Source organism: Palaemon carinicauda, chromosome 1, assembly GCF_036898095.1.
Source record: "Palaemon carinicauda isolate YSFRI2023 chromosome 1, ASM3689809v2, whole genome shotgun sequence".
NCBI lineage: Eukaryota > Metazoa > Arthropoda > Malacostraca > Decapoda > Palaemonidae > Palaemon > Palaemon carinicauda.
In genome coordinates, this window is record NC_090725.1 from 195,502,772 (window position 1) to 195,512,792 (window position 10,021).

Genomic DNA, 10,021 nt, shown 5'->3' on the forward strand with positions numbered 1-10,021 from the left:
ATTCTAGAATGTATATGTGGTATCCACATATAATTTGAGGATCTTATATTGATTTCTCAAAGAGCAATAGGGAAAATACCTTATGTCAAATGACCCTCTCGGAAGATTTTTTTTTTTTTTTTTTTTTTTTTTTTTTTTTTTTTTTTTTTTTTTAAGCATTCATGCTTAGTTGTGAGGCTCTTATATTGATTTTTGAGAGAACAATAGGGAAAATACCTTATGTCAAAGGGCCCTCTCGGATGAATTTTTGTTTTTTTTTGTTTTTTTGGAATCTTTCAAGTATTCATATTTAGTTTATTTCACTTCTCTTGTATTCTAGAATATATATTCGGTATCCACATATAATTTGAGGGTATTATATTGATTTCTGAAAGAGCAATAGGGAAAATACCTTATGTCAAAAGGCCGTCCCGGAAGATATTTTAGTTTTTTGAGTTTTGGGAAGCTTTAGTTACTCAGATTTACTTTTTTTTTACCTGCTTTGTATTCTAGAATGGTCAATTCTCTACTGCGTGAGATATTATGGAAATATCTTAATATTTAGTTGGATTACAGGGGATATTTTTAAAGCAGTGTTTTTTTACGCCAAAATAATTTCCTTTTTTTTCACCCCAGTCACAGATTTGGTGTTTTTGGTCCAGGGGTCTTCAAAACTGGCATGGATATTCCCATATAATCTATATTCAATATCCAAGTTACCAAAGTATTATGGGTTAAGTGTGAATAAATTTATGGTCTTTTCTGTGAATGTAGATATTTTTGTGTAGTTATTTTTTCAAAATATTTATAATATATATTAAAAAACAGTCGTATTTTCTTTACTACTAACATAGACTCAAGAAATGATTAGTGATCAATGTGCAAGTTTCAGTTTGATATTTTTAATAATAAAGGGGTTATTGGATCCGAAAATAGAGGTCACCGTACAGGTACCAGCTTACTGACGACGGACCAACAAAATAAGGTTACTTACACAGGGTTAAACTGGCGGTTAGCGCTAGAAGAGGGCGCTTACCTGTCAAGAAGGGATTTTACGCCTACCTGTTGATGTTGTTGTGGATTATAGCCAACAGTTCTTGTTGGCATGGGCCATTCCATTGGTCGGCCTGTAGGTAACCTGTATAAAAATATAAGGTTGGTTATCTCATAAGGGAAAATTTGAAAAGTTTTAGTGGTAGAAAAAGTTGTGGACAGGGTAAGGATGATGGTGGTAGTAGTAGAGAGCCATCATTTCACGGATAGTAGTAGTTAGAAAATTGGCCTTTGAATAGTAGGGGAAAGTAAGCAGGTGGGGTTGTCCAACCCTTTACTCCCTAGGGTCCCTGCAGAGAATTTTTAGTAGTAGGTTAAGTTTACAAAATACAGAGGACGATGTGAATAGGACCTTACAATGAGGGGATGAGATGGTATGATGCAAATTTTGAGGTCTTTACCTTGGTGGAGGTAGTCTTGAAAGCGATTGTGTGTGTGTTTTTATGGTTTCCACAATTGCCTTTGCCAGTGTGGCTGCGGCTTGCCCGGCCTATGGTGTGTTGGTGCCTACCTGTAGATCACCTTTCGGCTGTGCTGTTTCTCTGCACTCTAGTAAATAGTGCAAGAGGGCGTGTTGTGGTGTGACATCACAGTGATCACACAGTCTCTGATTGTTGTCCAGGATTTTCCAATTTGCCTTGTATCCCAGTCTGAGCCTGTGTATACATACAGCCTGTTTCCTTGGGGTAAATCTGTCTATGGGTGGAGGTTCTAGATCCATGGCCCATTTGTACCATGTGGCAGAGGGAGAGCCATTCTCTATCCACTTGTGTAGTTCCTTGATTAGGTTGTCCTTGAGCTGTGTTTTTACTTTGTTTTTTATTTGTTGCAGTGCAGGCTGTATGTGCACTTGTACACTTTGGATGTGTCTGGTGACTTTGGTTAGTTCATCAGCCTTTCTTATTCCCTGGTATCCTGATGTGACTGGGGATCCAGTTTAGAGTTACTAGTCTTTCTCTTTCATTGTGCTGATATAGGAGTGATTTGATATCAGCTATCAGGGCCTTGTTTTCTTTATTTTTGTCCTGTTGCAGGGCTTGCATTGAGGATCGTGAATCAGTATGTATGACTACTGGTCCTTCCTTATTTTCAATAGAGTATTTTGTGCTTGGTATATTGCAACAAGCTCTGTCTGCATGAGGGAGACATTGTTGGATTTCCTCCAGCATGCTGTGAAGTTGCAGGAGTGAACTGCAGCTCCCGCAGTTTGGGTTCCAGGCGCCTACCTGGGTGCATTGGGTTTATATACGATAGTCCGGGCAGATCAATCTGTCCTCAATCACGTGACAGTTCCTTTGTTTCCAGGCCTCCTGTATAGCGTCCATCTGCGTCACTTATGAACAATACAAAGGTGCTAGAAAAACAAACGGTATGTTTAGGCTTTCAATTCATAACACTCAGTGCATTTCATACAACAACACCTGCCTAATGGTCGCTCACTCTGACGTCTCTCTGTGTTTTAATCTATTCCTTAATAATCACATCTAAACCCTTCCGTCTCTCTATTTCTTATTAATTAATAAAACTCATTGCACACATGTACAAATCCTCTACTTATGAAATCCACTCAAATAAAGTTATTGGTCTGTCACCACTCGGCCAGCTTCTTGGATTCTTACAGAATTCATACATAATAAAAGATCAACAAACCTTATTCTTTGAGTTTCCGAGTAATAACCAACAGCAATATATTTATCTAGTCTTATTTCTCGAAAAGAAAATAATTCATCACATTACAGGTTACCAAAGTAACAAGCACAATCAAAAACACATTAAACATAGTCAGAAATTGTGCGATATCTTTCAAGTAAAACAAAATATAATCATTGTCAAGTGGCATTGTCACATTTTCTATAACTGTTAAATGGTCTAATTTAAAATGTTTGATCTTTTTTTCATAACTCTTTGCAATGGAAGACTGATTCAATTCATAATATAAAAATACACTAGGTACATAATAGAGATAATCAGTAATTACTTCTGTGCAAGAATTTATGAATGATTTCCCGTTTACTATATGAAATGTTTGAGTCCTCCCGTTACAGGTAACTTCGGCATTTTTAGTGTTTTAGACATAAACCGAAATCTCATGACCCAAATGTAATCCCCTGAAGGGTAAACTGAAAAGTTCATACTTACAAGATTTCATTATGTCATTGTTATCAAAGGAAATTCCTTGCATACATTGAAAATTGCTTAAGGGTTGCTTAAGTTGCATAAAATTATACACTGATTGACCTTCACTTATCAAAACACATTTTTCTAGTTCACCTTCTCCCAAAATAATCCTTAATAACTTGTTTTTATCTAATGGTAAGTTAAACTTTGGATGGTTCCTAATTCTAGTTGTATTGTCTATTTTAACTGGAAACGGATAAATTGTGACTAAGTCATACAACTAAACTCCTTTAAATGGAATTAAAACCAACAAATGTCGATTTATTACTTTCATGGTTGACAGAGTATAATACCAAAATATATCTTCTGTCAAAGGCTTAGAATGGCTATTTATCATACACCAATCTACGATTTCTTTCAAAGTTTTGGGGTAAATGATAACAGGGCAAAAAATTCCTTTTTGTGCCACTGATCTCGATTTCCACGTCATGAATTATCTCAAACCCTTTTTCCAAATCATCTATCATGTTAGAAATATTCACGTTAACTTTGTTAATGAATTCTACCATCTTTTTAATGTTTTCTACATTCTTGTGCTTTTTCTAATAAGGTATTTATAAGATTACCTTTTTGTTTAGCCCATTTTTCTGTTTGTTCCAAATGATCCGTTAAACCTTGATCATCGCTTTCTGTGGCCACTCCATACAAAGCACTAAACGCACTACCTACAAAAGGTGATAAAGATCTTTTGTTTCTCTGAGGCCTCACAATTTCTTCAATTTTTCCTTGTATGTTTCTCATTAATTCTACAAGTTGGAATCAGTATGGTTGATTATATATTCTTGTATTTCTTCATTTTCTTGTTTAAAATGTTCTTCCCGTTCTAATAATGACTTTACATTTCCCTTGTCTACAGCAAAAAACTGTTAAAGAGATCACCTTTTCCATATGTTTGTATCAAGGCCCCACTTTTAATGTCTGTTACGCAAGTGATAAGATCGGAAGGAAGTTTTTCAACCACTTGCATTAGAGTTTGAGAAGACCATGGATTAGTTTTCACATCTTTTAAATGATTCCAATGTGCATATCTTACATCTAAACTCTGTTCATGTACTAGCTTAAATTTATTCTTTTCCCTTTCTAAGACTCGATGAGGATCTTCAAATTTGGTCCTTCCTTTACTTGCACCGTTATACAGTATATACTCGTGAACCTAACCTCATTTCTGTATTTGAATTAGTTGTGTCATGTTAATTCTTATTCACCTGTTGCCTTTTACTAAAGACTGTCTGGTCTGTTTTATAATTTGAAATGTTCTTTGCAATTTCCAAGCTACATAGTCCTGGTAATCATTAGTGTGCCTAGGATGTTTTGCATCATCTAACAACGAGTTGGCCAGTCTTTTCTGATAACCATAAAGCAAAATGTCTGGGATTTCTCCTAACGTCTCATTCACTGGGTTATTCTAAATAACTTGAAATCGTCTAAAGTTATATCCCAATCATTTGTAGTTGGACTAATAATAGTTTGCAGTACATGCAGTATCTTCTTATTTGCCCTTTCTACTGTCCCATTTGAACTCGACCTATAAGGGGTTATCTCATATTTCTTAATCTCAAAAAATTCGTAAAGTTTCTTTATATCTTAACTAGTAAATTTGGGTCCATTGTCCGACAAAAGTACTTCCGGACACAAATGTCTTGTGATTATTCTGGTCTTTAAGGCTTCGCCTACTGAGACAAAAGTTCTATCTCTAACTGGAACAATTTCTATGTAGCAAGTCAAATAATCTATAAAAACTAACACATACTTATTTCCTTTCAAAGTTTTGGGAAAGGGTCCCCTTTGGTCTATTTGAACTACCTCAAAATGGTTTGAATTACTAAGATATATTTCTAAAGGTGCTCTGATATTTACTTTCTAGCATCTTCATTGCATTTAAGCCAAAAATAATTTCTACTTATGGTTTGTAGTCTTTTTGATTCCTGGATGTCCTGCCAACTTGTGTCCATGAGTTATGGTTAATACTTCCATAGTAAGTGTGTCAGGTATATATGGTCTAGAACAAGCATTTCTGTCCCTAGTTTTCTTGTATAATATCCCATTTATTAATTCAAAAACTAACCTAGAAGTCTGATCTTCCAGCAAATCTTTGCTTGTTTTCCTTGTTCTATGTTGACTCTCTCCACATCTAAGTCTACTACCTGTATTCAAGACTACTTGCATAATACACTACCCTCATTCTGGTTTTTGCTTTCTGCAACAAAACTGCTCCTATTTGTGTATCTGAAGCATCATATGCTAGATAAATCTCCTTACTAAAATCTGGATATACTAAGATAAGATCACTGATTAATTTCTCCTTCAACACTTGAAAAGCCTCCTCATGTTCTGTTTTCCATTCAAACTCTACATGATTCTTTGTTTATTCTATCAATGGCTTAGCTATTGTAGCAAAATTTCTGATAAATGGTCTATAGTATCCTGTCATCCCTGAAAATCTTACACCTTTCAAGTTTTGTGGAGCAGGTTAGTCCACAATAGCCTTTATTTTCCCTTCTTGCATGCACAATCCATCAGCACTGACTACATGTCCTAGATATTCTAAAGATTTCCTCAAGAACTGACATTTCTTAATCTTTATTTATAATCCTGCTATTCTTAATCGTTCTAAAACGATTTCTAATGGTCTGAAATGGCTCTGCAGATCCTTACTAAATATAATGACATCATCTAAATAGACTGACACATTCGCCATGTCTTCTAAGCTCTCTTACATTAATCTGACAAAAGTCAATGGAGCTAATATTAGTCCAAAAGGCATTACTTGAAATTCTAAGTGTTCTATATAAGTACTGAAGACAGTTGATGGCTTAGATTCTTCGTCTAATGGTACTTGCCAATAGCCATGCAGTAAATCTAAGGATGAGAACATCTTTGCTCCTCCTGATTGAGCCAAAACATCATTTATTACTGGCATAGGAATTCTATCAGGAAGTATGTTCGCATTAAACTTGCGATAATCAATCACTAATCGGTAACTTCCCCCTTTCTTTGGAATTAACAACATGGGAAAATTATAAGGAGATTTAAATGGTATGACCACTCCTTTTCCTTGATTTCTTCTATCATTTCATATACTATGGGGCGTTGGCTGATAAGTAGTCTATAATTCGGTATGAAAAAAGGTTTGGCGCCATCATCTACGATTATCTTGTGTCTTAACACCGCTGTCCTACCTAACCTATCACCTGTAATTGTTATGACCTGCCTATATTTATTCAATATTTCTATTAATCTATTTCTGTAATCTGGAAAATCTGTGTTATCTATCTCCCTATCTATTCCTGCATCTATGCATCCTATGGTAAAGAATACTTCCTCCTCTAACGGAATCATCTTATGTGTAACTTCTATTCCTGTACAATATTCGGTGCTCGCTAACAGATGAAGTCTTTTATCAAAGAAATTCATGACATAAGTAGTGCAGGTTATTCCCTCCATCTGAACTAATGAATTATCCATTCTAACATATTCTGGCAATCTCTCTGGGGTTAATATTACATCATTAAATGTGTTTGTGTGGGTTATTAAATATACTCTAGTAAGAGCGTTGGACAGTAGTACTACGTCTCTAGCTAATCCAAAGCTTATTTTTTCATCATCAGCTGTGCTGAACAGACTTATATCCAAAGTTTGGACTTGAGTATCAAAACATGAATCTATCTCTCTTTCGTAATTTGATTCTGTTTCTTTCAAGTGCTTTAACTCATGTGAGTTCAATTTGCCTAACAGCAAAACTTCTTGGAATTCGCCTCTATTTGTTCCATAAGATTCTCTGTCGACATTTTCTTTCATAGTATTTATGCTATCATCACAAGGAGTAAATTCTTCTTCCATTTTAAGTGCAATGGATAAATTCTCTTCGCCCTCCCTGTTCTCTTGCTCTACATTGATTTCCATTTCTGTTTCTGGTTCGGAGTGTGTTTCCACTACCGAAGTGGTCTCATGCAAAATGGCCATATTTGTAGTAGACTTGTCATCAACAAGTTGGAAACATACTTCCTGACTATTTCCCTTAAGATCTAACCTTCTGTCCTTACAATCAAAAACTATTCCATATTGTTGTATTGTTTCAAAGGAAATCAAAGCTTGAGTGGAAATGCTACTTCTTTAAAGACTAAAATCGGCACTTAACGCTTCTTTTCTAACAATTCCATGTAGGTACGCTCCTCGGACACCCCTTTAAGGGTATACTCGGTCGCGCGCGACCCCGACTCCGAAAAAAATTCAGGAAAAATTTAGTTATGCATCAATCTGTATTGTTTGACTTGCTAAAAATACTTCAAAGAATGCTAAAAACTACTGAATATATAAATGATACCCATCTACAAAATAACTATTTATTGGAAATATATTAAAAATTTAAGTATACAAAAAAAAGACTTTACGTAAATATTCACAAAAAATAGAAATATACATATACACATAAATCCCTTTAGGGACACCTTCTTAGATGGCAAAGCAACAGCGTGTAATTGCTGGAAATGAGTTGGACCCATAGAAGTCAAGATCTGAAATGAGAAAAAAAGGGTAACTTTTTTGGGCCAAAAAAAATGTGTCCAAATTTCATGAATTTTTTTGGGTACCCAAATGAAATAGGAGGAGGCTAATTTTTTTATAGAATAAACTCATATTATCCTAGAACAGAAATACATAATAAAATGTGCACTAAGATGTAATTTACTGTTATATCTGGGGCGAAATCTAAAGATAATTTTTTGACGGCCTAGTTTCACAATTTAAATTTCTTATGAAAATCATTGTATCTCCTATAAAATATGATATTTATGCATTAAAATATACCAAAATATCACGAATTCTATACAGAACAAGAATATATAGAGATATGCCAACTTACCTTTCGGGTATGTCAACAAAATGGCCGCAGACCGCAACAACTCTTACAGCCCAATCTACCACTTGAAATGAAGAATGGGGTTGCAAACTCCATATTATCATCAACATCTCTTTTTAACTCCATTAGAAGTGTGTTGATGACATCCATGCCGAGGGATTACTGCCTGCTGGCCATTATTGAAGATAAATTCAAAATAAATAGAAAAAAATCAAATTTGCAAAAAATAAAAAAAATTCAGAAATTATCATTTGAGGGAAAATGGACCTCATGGCAATATATGGCATCTAAGCCAAAACCAATGTCATGCAAGTGGTAGACACACCATCCATCCACACTTTCCAACTATAAAGAACCAAACAAGTATCAACACTGTTCGACAATTTATAATTATGTAATAACTTTGCTGTTTGATCACTTACCCCTATAAAGGTATGTCAGGGTCGAGGTCGACCCCTGGGGGGGTAAAAAAACGGGGAAGGAGGGAAGTTAGACGAAAATCAGTCCTAAAGCAGACAATGGCATGTAGACTAGTCACCCCTTGCAGGTCGATCACTTCCATATTCGAGACAGCTGATATTTTTTTGGGGAAAAACGGGTTTTGAAAATGCTCCAGGGGTCGCGTACGACCCATCATACCTTTCCAGGGTTAAATCTATTGTTCTTTCATTGTTAATCTGATTGCCAGTTATCCCCTTACCTAACATATCCTCACCCCTATTAGTGGAAATAGGAATATTTAAATAATCAGTCGATGTATGGACTTCTATGATGTTTACAGTACTACCTAAGTCTAACAAACTAAGACATTCTTTACCTTCTATCTTAACATTTGTGGGTAACACTTGCTGTCGAAAGGAGAAATATGTTGCTGGCAACATGGATGAACATCCGCTACCTGCAACATCCTTCCATTCATTTATTTCCCTATTTCCTGGACTCTTTTCCTGCTCTTCCAGTCACTTTTTTGGTATCCTCTTTTACTTTTGTACTATTTGTAGGTTTTGAATTATCCTCTGCCTGGGTCTGAGGGGTACTCTGATGAGTAATTTCAGAGGGCTTACTATCTTTCTTGCCTTGGTACCAGCATTGTTGGTCTGTGTGACCTCCCCTTTAACAATGTTTGCAATACCTATTCTTTGGTCTAGCTCCTTCATGATGATAATTTCCCCTAGATTTATATAACTCATTATAATTTCCCTTGTTTTGTTCATTTTCTCTATTTGTTTTATAGCGGCCTGTTATCCTGATAGTATCTATGGTCATTCTTATTCTTGCTAAACTCTTTATTCTTATCTTCCCTGTAATTATTATACCTCTTCTGTTTTGTAATCGCCAAAAAGGTTGCCTCTTCAATTTGGGTCTCATTTTTCTGTATATTTTCAATAAATTTAGTTAAGTCTCCTAAAGTGATCGTGGATAATGACACAATATCTTCCCTAACTACTCCTAAATGATTCTGAACCTGGGTATACAAACGGGGCATGGGGTTACCTTCAAATTTAGCTGACATAAATCTATAAAGTTCAACAATTGATCGATCTCTTTGGTCGATCGCCACAATAATCTACATTCTTCCTTAAATTCATTGAAAGTTGTAATGTTTTCAAATGCCTAATCATTTAATGCAATGAGAGCATCTCCCATGTCTACATTCACCAAAATCATTGCCTGCTAAATTTTTGCTACTTCATCAGTTATTTCAAAACTAGCGATCCTACTATCTGTATAAGCTAACCACTTATCCACATTGTTTCTCTAACCTTTGTTTATGTCGGTTGTCTCTATCCCCATTTCCGCAAAAGCGTGTGTTTTGTGTGATCATTCCTGCTGAAATTATGCCGGTGATATTTGTTCATAAAGGACTAAAACTAAGATTTTCATGGAAAGTCAGACATCCTACACTAGCACTTTTGGACCTAATTCGTGATCGTCTGTTTGCAGTTAATCTCA